The following is a 10000-nucleotide window of genomic DNA, read 5'->3' as shown; positions in this document are numbered from 1 at the left end:
CGAGATCTCGTGTTACTGAGACCCAAACGAAATCGACAGTAATATTCTGGTTCGAAAAAAAGATACTCAAATCCAGATGGCCCTTACGGGCCACCGTAGTTTGATGATCCAGACAGTGTTCTAGTAAAGTGCACAAACCAGCGTCAATATTCCGCAGAAAACGCCATAACGGCCGTCTTTTTGTAAACATATATTACAAGCTTTAACTATAATGTAGAAATAAGAAACAGGTTATCAGAAAGGATTGTGAAGTAATAATAAATTAACCAATCGATCCAGTTATAAAAAAGCTTGGGCTCTGTTACCAATCGTTGTTGGGAAACAAAGCCAAAGCTTTTCTAGCGAAGAATGCACACATCGAATTGAAGAATAACATTTCAATATCACTGGATTAACATTAGGTAATTAACTTAGGTAATTTCTTTATACGCGAATAACGTGAAATTAACGTGCACCTTCAAGAAGAATCCTGTGACCAAAGAGAGCGTGTGGTCATAGTATTCGGCCTTTAAACAAACCGTTGGCCACGGGCGAATCGTGTGGATGGATGGATGGATGGATGAATCAATGAATGAGTGAATTAACTTTATTGAAATGCCAGTATTTTTAACCTAATGACAGGTCCTCAACCCTATTATACCTTCCACGAGTCGACTTCTGGTGAAACGATTCGACTTTCCAAGGCCGATTCGCGACGAATCGTGCGAATCGACTCGAATCGCAACAATTTCACACTCCCAGTTATTGCCTAGTGCGAATCGACTTCTGGTGAGACGATTCGACTTTGTAATGCCGAATCGACTCGAATCGCAACAATTTCACATCCCCTGTTATTGCCTACCGCAAGTCGATTTCCGGTAAGACGATTCAACTTTGCAAAAGACGATTCGCGACGAATTAGGCGAATCGACTCGAATCGTCAGAAAATTCACACCCCAGTTACTGCCTACTGCGAGTAGACTTCCAGGGAAACGATTCCACTTTGCGGGAAACATTCCCGACCAATCGAGTCGCTTCATTAAGTGCTTCACCAAATCGACCGAAGTTTGTCGCCACATTTTTAGAATGACAAACGTTCATTTATCATTATTTCACAGGTATCGACTTCCGGTGGTGCGGATCGACTCTGAACCTCGTTCCCAGGGTCTCTCATCTTACCGCCCCCTGGAGCGAGCGAAGGGGGCAGTAAGATGAGAGACCCTGGGAATGAGGTTGATGGACTCCGTTCGAATCGAGTCGAATCGTTAAGTACGTCACATGAATCGACTCAAGTTTGTCGTCACGTTTCAAGAAGAGTAACGCTCATGTATCATTATTTCACGGGTCTTGACTTCCGGTGGTGCGGATCGACTCCGTGCGAATCGAGTCGAATGGTTAAGTATCTCACACGAGTCGACTCAAGTTTGTCGTCACGTTTCAAGAAGAGTAACGCTCATGTACCATTATTTCACGGGTGTTAACTTCCGGTGATGCAGATCGACTCCGTGCGAATTGAGTCGAATCGTCAAGTGCCTCAGACGAATCGACTCTAGTTGGGTGTATTGGACATGAATGTAGCCTGCAGTGCAGGCGTCTTATTAGGGCGAGTTAGCATTACAACCTTGCGACCGCCATGTTAGACGGTGGAGGAAGGGGGAGGGGAAAAATGAGAAGACGCCTGCCCAAAAAGCCTGTTAAAATGCGAAACGCCTCCTGATTAGTTGCGCTTCACCGCATTTCCGGAAATGAGCGGGTAACCAATCAAAATGAGGTTTTCTCAACACCGGAAGTCTCTTCCGACAAAAACAAAAACACAAACACGTGGAGTCGAGCTGTCATACAGTAACATTTTCCGTAATGTCGGAGGAGAGCGCGAATGACAATTGTAGGCTTTGTGAAGTTTCTTTCAAAGTACAGTTCGGCAATCTCCGTAAGCAAAGCCACTCTTCATCCGAGAACCTTTTCAAACCCTCGAAACGGAAAGAGTGCTTTGGTGTTGTTTTGAGCGAAATTTGCCGTCAAGTTGGATTACCGTTGACACAAGAATCTTCAAAATATTCCGATCGTATCTGCAACCCATGTGGCCGTAAGATTCGAAACTTGGGCCAGTTGTATCAGTTTGTCAAGAGGGCAGCAATTGCAACGACATCTACCCCGGTTAAAACAAGCAAAAGAACTCTAAACACGCCGGAGAAGGCTAGTCCGCCATGGAGGAAATCCAAATCAGTACGTATTACTTCCCCGGTAGGGAAGACTCCGTTCAGGGAAGTTTCTCCCGCGAAGTCAAGAAAGTCTCTCGCCTTTGCAGGCGAAAACAGAGAGAACACCTCATCCGCTTCTTTGGAAGGGGAAAACGACATGCTTTGTAAACTAAATGTGGAAAATCTTCCTAGCGATGGCGTTAAAATCTTGTATGTTAATGAGTCTGGAAACGTGATTGTGAGAATTCCTAGAGATTCTCAAACTAAAACACTAGTGAAGAACATTGCCGCCAAGAAATGGCGAGAAGTTTCAAATGGAATCCTAAAGCATGTGGAAATTATGCCTGAACTATACAAAGGAATCTGTAAACTCGTATCAAAGGAATTTGACGAATACATGAAGTTTGAATATATGTTGGAAGTGCGAAATCCGGACGAACTTGCTGGTTTCTCAAACAAACTGTTCATGGAAGAGGTGAGAATTTTCTGTCCCGTCTGGTTTCATTGCGCTCTAGGTGCTAGTGGTGTATCACAAGATGCCTTAAAAGTGTGCGGCCCAGAAGTCAACGCTCTAGGTTTAGCGACAGCAACGATAGCCCGCGTAAGAAACGCCAAAGCGTCTGCAGCGCATTACCGAATTTCGACTATATTATTTCACAGTGGTGTTAAACACGACGACTTGACACGTTTGAATCGCTTGGGACTATGCATGTCTCCAGATTCCATTGTCACCATGCAGAAGAAAATGAACGAACAATTGGAGGGTAAATTACAACTTTGGAAGGAGCAAATCGTGGAGAATCGCAGCGCTCTTATGTTAGCCCGAGAAGTTCTCCAGAAGCAAATCGCCACACCACTTGATGTTAGCGAGCAAACTCTTCGATTGTACAAATTCTATTCAGCTACTGGGTACAAAGCACTGAAAGCTATGCTGGTTGTAGAAAAGGAGAGAGCAGGGAGAGATGTTTACACCACCGACTGCCTACAAGCAGTTGTTGGAACTCTCACAAGTACAAAACTACCTTTTTTCAAGTAAGCTTTTATTTCATCCTTATTTTTTTTAAACCGATTTCACAGCAAACTGTCACCTTTATTGTAGAAATTCAGATTGTAAAAATTTGGATATCTGACATTAATGTTTCCATGAAAATGTAATTTATTGAAATAATTAATCAGTTAAGGTACGCAAATGCAAAGAAGTAATCATAACTTCAAGGGACTGGGTCACGCTATTTGAGGTAATTTTGTTTAATGTTATTAATTATGAGCTCTCCACGTCAAATTGGCAGAGCAAGAGTCTTTCATTTGCGAAATCACGGCTACCGAACTGAGAATGCTTTTCCAGCTGTGTAAGTGACATTTTGATATAAACTGATAGAAATTTGAAAAAAGGTGGACAATGTTTTTCAAATTTACCAAAATGAAATGCATTTCAATCCTCTCCAGTTTTGTCCATCCATGTCCCTTCTGGGCTTTCCTGAGTTTTGTTTGAGGTCTTCTATAGTTTTGAGCCATTTTTGTGATATTTTAGTTAATTCTGTGACCATTTGATCAGTGCTGAAATTGCCTAAAATTCCGTGACCTAGCCCCTTTAAATATCGTCACATCTTCCTTCTTGAGTGTCATTAAATAATCATATCCATTCTTTCTCTTACTTTTCAGATTGGTTGGTGACAACATTGACTATGAAATTCAAGCGCGGGTGCAATCACAACAGCACAAGAACCGGTCCATCCACTGGACACATCAATTTGCTGTTCTTGACAGAGTGCAAGATCCAAACCTGGACTCTCAACGGAGTCAGAAAAAAGTAGGAGACATTCAGCTGGCAGAGATATTACCAGACCGAATTGTCCAGACACGCCTTGTGAGAAATTGGGCAGTTATTGTCAGCCGAGTAATTACAAAGTACTTACCTCCATTCCAATCCTTCCAAGATGTGGTTGTGAGACACATTCCTCACAAGTACAGTAAAGAGATGTCTCAACAGTCTGACTCTGTGAGTCTTCCTGTCTGTTAGAGTTATATTTTGTAAAATTTATGTACTTTGTGATGTTGCGTACTGGTTTTGTGTGGAGTAGAACAAAAGGCTTACACTGTTTAATTGCAGGAAAAGAGAGAAATTGTTATCAAACAACAACACATTCCTTAACATTGCCAACAATATTTACTTACTAATGTTAAATAAACAATAAGTACAGCAGGTAAATGTAAGGATATAAAAGGTAAAAAACCCAGCTAAAAAATAATGACTCAATGTAATCACATTAACTTTTCATTTTTTAGTGCTTTCTAGGAATGCAATTTTTGAATCCAAATGTAGCAGGAGACATGGCCCAACTCCTCCAGCACAACCAAGAGAAGTATGTACCCTGTTTAATCAATGAAAACAAGAAAAAAATTCTTGCACAGATACCCCTCCACGGTGATCAGCTATTTGAAGAGCGAGCAAGAAATGTCATATGGACTTACAGGGATGGAATTGATGGCTATGAGAGACTTGAGGGAATCAATACAGAGTTTGCAGACTGGCATGCCAAATTCACATTGTATAAGGTAACTAACATTTTTATAATTCACTGACATGACAACATGGTAACACGTCATTTATCTGTGAGAATAACCAGTTTGCAAAAGGAATTTTTTTTCTATTAAAAAACACCCTTTGATTTACCTGTACTTAGCTCTACAACAAAATAATATTATACCCATATCAATTCTGTTTTCTCTTACAAATTAGACAGTTTAAGATGTTTGTCAATCATTCATCTGCTGCTGAGGTGGGTACTTCCATGGTAAGCATCAACAGGACAGGGAAGACGAATGCTTCTAAAGGTGTGGAAAACCACTACAATGAATATAGTGAATTTCATGCAAGAGAGACCGAGGCACACATATGTGCTTCATTCATGGAGATGACAGGCATGAACAAAATCACAGGTAATCCAGAAATAATATTGTTTCCTCAGAAAATCAGGCCGGGCTAGAGGTCACGATTCTTGGTGCTGACCAAAAGGAGTGTGGCCTCTGCAGATGAGAATTATATACACATATACATGGTATATGCTTTGTGTTGAGAAGTCTGGATATGACTTTTTGCCAATTGATGTAAATTGATGAATGGCTTTTGTGTGAGTAGAAATTGATAATCGATTAACTGATACCAACCCATGTCATTTAGCTAATTTTATTGATTGATATAGATTTATCGATTGCTTATAATAAGGGGGCATATTAAGTAAATTGCTATAACATTATCTGCAAATGTTATAACTTGACATCATTCTTCTTTCACCTTCATTTAATTAGATAAACCTGAAATACCCATGCCTGATACCACTCTCTCAAAGGAGCTGAGAGCTCAGTGGCTTCTGGAGATATGCGAAAAACATGTGAAAAAGTATGTGTTCAACACTGATGAGCTAACTTCCTTAGTTACTCAAACTACTGAACTTGAAGCAGCTCTCAACAATGGTTCCCGCTGGGAATGCTGTGCAGGAAACTGCGAGAGGAACTATGCATATCACTCTGGAAGAGTAAGGTAAGGGAAGTTGTTCTACATTTCTAAATATAAAAATGTAATTAACCTTATAATTTAAACCTCTTTTTACATTTTAAAATTTGTCCTATTTAATCAAGACATGTCACTCAGTGTCATTAATTAATGATCAAAAGGCTTAATTTAAACTATATTGTCATAAAATATCAGTGTTTGGGTTGCAGATTTCACTTGAAAGACAATACAGTATGCTCAGTTATCTTATCAAAGGCACTCTCTTTGTACCTTTCAGGCATAAAGTTGAAGCACACAGTCTGTCATTTGACAATGGCTCTGACATACGAGATCCATTTGGTTATTACTTTTGCAGAGTGCACTGTGGTTTAGTTTTCAAGACAAAAATAACCCATAACAGGTGAGCTTACACGGTGTATCCAAAACTGCAAAATTCCTCACTTTGTCTTAAGAAAAGCATTAACATTAACAGTGCAACAAAGCCACAAAATGTGGTAAGATAGACAGTCTCACACTTAAGATTTATTCTATACTCCTTTGTTTCTGTAGACACAAAGAGCAGCGACATGGCCAAAAGCTAGATGCAGATGAGATTCCCCTGGAAGAGAATAAAGCTGACCATAAATTCAATTATCACAGTGCCAAACTTGCATTTGGGCTTGTGTTATTTGAATTTAAGGATGCTGTGAAAGAAGGAGATGGTGACAGGCTCTTTGATATCTACAAACTTTCCTTACTGCTTTACAGGAACAATGGCCATTATAAGTATGCCTATACTGTTCTCTTGTATTTAGTGAAATGCATTGCTATCCTCCCCCCATCTCAAGCACTACAGCTGAAGTGGAACCGCACCTACAATGTCAGTGGCCTCCCAGGACGGAATATTTCCCTAGACTTGCAAAAGGAGCATGACAACAAAGTCATAAAGTGTATGTGGCGCAGTCTTGGAGCCAACCTTGACGAGCAAAATGCAGAAAGAACAGCAGGGACACTTGAATCAAGACAGCTCGTCTACCATTCAGTTGACAGAGACTGCATTGTAACAGAACACCACTTTGGAAGGATACCAAAGGAGGAAGAAGCAGTAAATCAGATCATCATTGACCTGATGACACAATTTGCTTTTAAGAAACACCCTGGTTGAGAGGGGTATCCATCCTTTCCACAGTTTGAACGTAATCTGCTGCGTGGCCTTGACTACAGGGACTTACACAATTGGCTTAGAGAGCATATTGACTTGTGGGGCACCATCTACCAACAGGAAAGACAATCTTAATTGTGGACAAACAGAGTCAAAATGTAATCGCAGGGTGTACTATCAAAACAAAAATGTTAGTACAGAGTGCACATTTTCCATGAAAATACTTTCAGTATCATGCTGTTGTATGGTTCCCCAAAAACTGTCATCTGTGCGAATGCCTAGTTCAAACAGTAAAATCAACGATTCATAAAAATAGGCAAGGCCACTATCCTAAATTTTCTTAAGTATTAATCAAAAACCAGTATCTTGGCAGTGTGTTATTCCCATACTCCTGCATTAATACAGTTGTTATATTTAATAAGAACAAAGTAAATGTTAAGCTGTCTTCAGAAGGAAAAAGTCAGGATTCATACACTGCATTAACAATAAGTTCAATTGCCTAATGAAAAACAAAGGTATGGGTTGCTACAAAATTTCATTACATTGTTTGCTGTTAGCTTGAATGATATACTCAACAATGTCACTCAAAAGAATGATTTAAGTACAAAATCAAGGTGCACTATTCATAAGAAAAACAATTCTTATTTTTTTGTCTCAGCAAACACAATAAAATTAGTGAACTGAAAACCTCAAGTATTCAAGAAACTAAAATATTACTATGGTCTTCTTGCTCTCTCTAACCTCTGGACTGCACATAAATACTTTTATAATATAAACAAAAACATTAGAGTTCCTCCAGTTCGGGATCACTGTCCATACCTAAAGTAATACTATCAAAGTCAAAGCACTCACTGGTAGCCGGTTCCACTTGCAAGAATGACCCATTAAAATTTTGGGTGATGAGTGCCAGTGATTCCTCGAAATTAGGGATGTCCATAACCACTTCTTGAATCACTTCCAACACTTTCAGGGCATTTGAAATAGAAAATACAGGATAACCAGTGACCAAATCTTCTAGAGTAAAAATGCTCTGACAGTTTCGTATGACGTCATCAATTAGTTGTGTCGAGAAACCATGACTTGAGCTTTCATCTAGGGCAGGTGCTTCACTGCTCATCCCATTAAGAACTTCGTACAAGGCTTCCTTCAATACATTTCTGTCCTGGCATGTAACCTGCCTAAGATGTCCATTAGTTTCAAAAAGGTTCTCCACTGCTTGTTCACTAACCTCAAAGGGTAGAGAGGTTGCACTGCAACTCTCACCCCCACACTTGCAAAGCTCAGAGCAAAAAGAGCAACAGTCATGGAGAGGTTCCATGGGCTGAATTGAATTATCAAGAGTTTTGTACGCGGCAACACGAAAACAGCCTTTTGCACGGACAAAGTCTTTCACTTCCGGTTCACAATGTCCAACTTGCTGACCGTGATAAATTATAACGACATGTGACTTTTTCCCGTCCCTCCCAGCTATTCCAGCCTCTTGATGTTGGTCTAGGATTGATCATGCTGGGCCCCAGTTAACTATGAAACGGACATTGGGAAAGTTTACGCCCATACAAAGTGCTGTTGTTGCCACAATGACACGTTTAACTCCACAACCCTTGAACTGGTCCATCAGGCTGTTTTTGCTACTTTTCCAGGAATTTGAATGATAAATTCCAATCAAAGAGTTGTCCTGCACAGGAGAATATGCCGGAGAAAACACTTGATTTCCCAGCTTGGACATTAAATAATTTGTGACTAGTGCTATTTCATTTATTGTGTTACAAAACACAATTGTCTTTGGGCAATTGACACCCTCATTTCTCAACAGGGTAACAAGCCAGTCCAACTCCTTTAACTGCATCTGCTTTTTTACCTTCTTTACAGAAAAACGCAAATTACAACGATTTGGACTCACGTAAATGATTTTTACATCTTGTGCAAGGTTCAGGACCTTCTTTATAGTTTCTTGAGTCATTTGGTCTGCTGTTCCCGTAAGAGCACCAACTGGAGTACCTTAAAAATAGAGAGGAATATGGAATAGCAAAATTTACAAAAGAAACACAAAAACTATAAGGAAAAAAAAGGAAAATGAAGTAGTTAAAACAAAGGAAACTTTCCGTTTCGCAGTTACTGGGCAAACACCATAAAAACATTTCAATACAATGTTGTAGCTTTCACTTCAACACAGTCATAACCACGTGCAAACGTGTCAAAGCGTGAACGCTGTTTATCACGAATTAAGCTCTATTACCTTGCTTGCAAAATGAACGCAGCTGGCCAAGTTGCCCAAAAGATTCACGGAAAGCAATTTTCTTCCCCCTCTTCGAAGATCTAAAATTGAGATAATTATGAGAGTACAATAAGTCTACGAGTATCCATGAAGATCAGCAAGCCTTTTCGTACCAGTAAAGGAAATAAATACAGGTAAGCAATAGTTCGGTATAACAATAATAATTTAAACGGAAACAAACCTTTGACCGGTCCAAGTGTCCACAGTATGCGACTCGTCCACGATTATTGCACACATATTCTGATGGAACAGTGAGGCTGTTTTTTTCAGTGAGGAAAGAAATGGCTTGGACAAAACCTCTTCTGCAGAAGCAAATATGAGTTGATATTTGCCGGACTCTATATCTTCCAAACAACAATCCGTGAGCGCAGCTGCTGTCAATCCCATTGACGAGGCTTCTGCTAATTGATCGTAGACGATACTTTGAAGCGGACACACGACAACCGCGCTCGAAGGTTTCCCCGTCATTATTTGTTTGACGAGTACCAACATCTGAAATATTAAGCTTTTCCCAAAGCCAGTGGGAAGCACTGCCAACAGATCTTTTCCGGCTAGCAGTGTGGAAATTGAGTCTTTTTGCTCCGTTCGTAATTTGCGAGACATTCCAAGTTCACATAAATGCTTGAGAGATTCCTCGAGAGCGGAATCAAAACTAACAACATCACTTTTGACAGAGTTCGCCATGTTTCTTACCCGCACGAACGAAACGAAATTGACTGACAGACAATTGACAGGCAGGGTCAAGCCGCACCAATCAGAAACTCCGTTCGTGGGCGAACGGAGTTTCCTAAAAGAACAATGACCTCGGGCAGGCGAGATTTTCTTCGCCCCACCCCCTCCCCTATCCTTCGTCTTGCCTATCATTCACCCCCTTGGTAAAACTTTCTTTC

The 10000-nt window shown here is 40.3% G+C and overlaps 2 pseudogenes; one reads left to right on the top strand and one right to left on the bottom strand.

The window, feature by feature from the left end:
* Positions 1 to 1836: 1836 nt before the first annotated feature.
* LOC110050397 (uncharacterized) lies at positions 1837 to 6970 on the top strand (annotated as a pseudogene).
* A 503-nt stretch (positions 6971 to 7473) lies between these two features.
* Positions 7474 to 10000, bottom strand: part of LOC110050389 (ATP-dependent DNA helicase Q1-like) — a 3482-nt pseudogene continuing 955 nt past the window's right edge.

This window comes from Orbicella faveolata, unplaced genomic scaffold (genome assembly GCF_042242905.1).
Source record: "Orbicella faveolata isolate gen_17 unplaced genomic scaffold, um_ofav_v1 contig_12, whole genome shotgun sequence".
NCBI lineage: Eukaryota > Metazoa > Cnidaria > Anthozoa > Scleractinia > Merulinidae > Orbicella > Orbicella faveolata.
The sequence above is the reverse complement of the archived record's forward strand: the minus strand, read 5'-3'. Positions and strand labels throughout refer to the sequence as shown.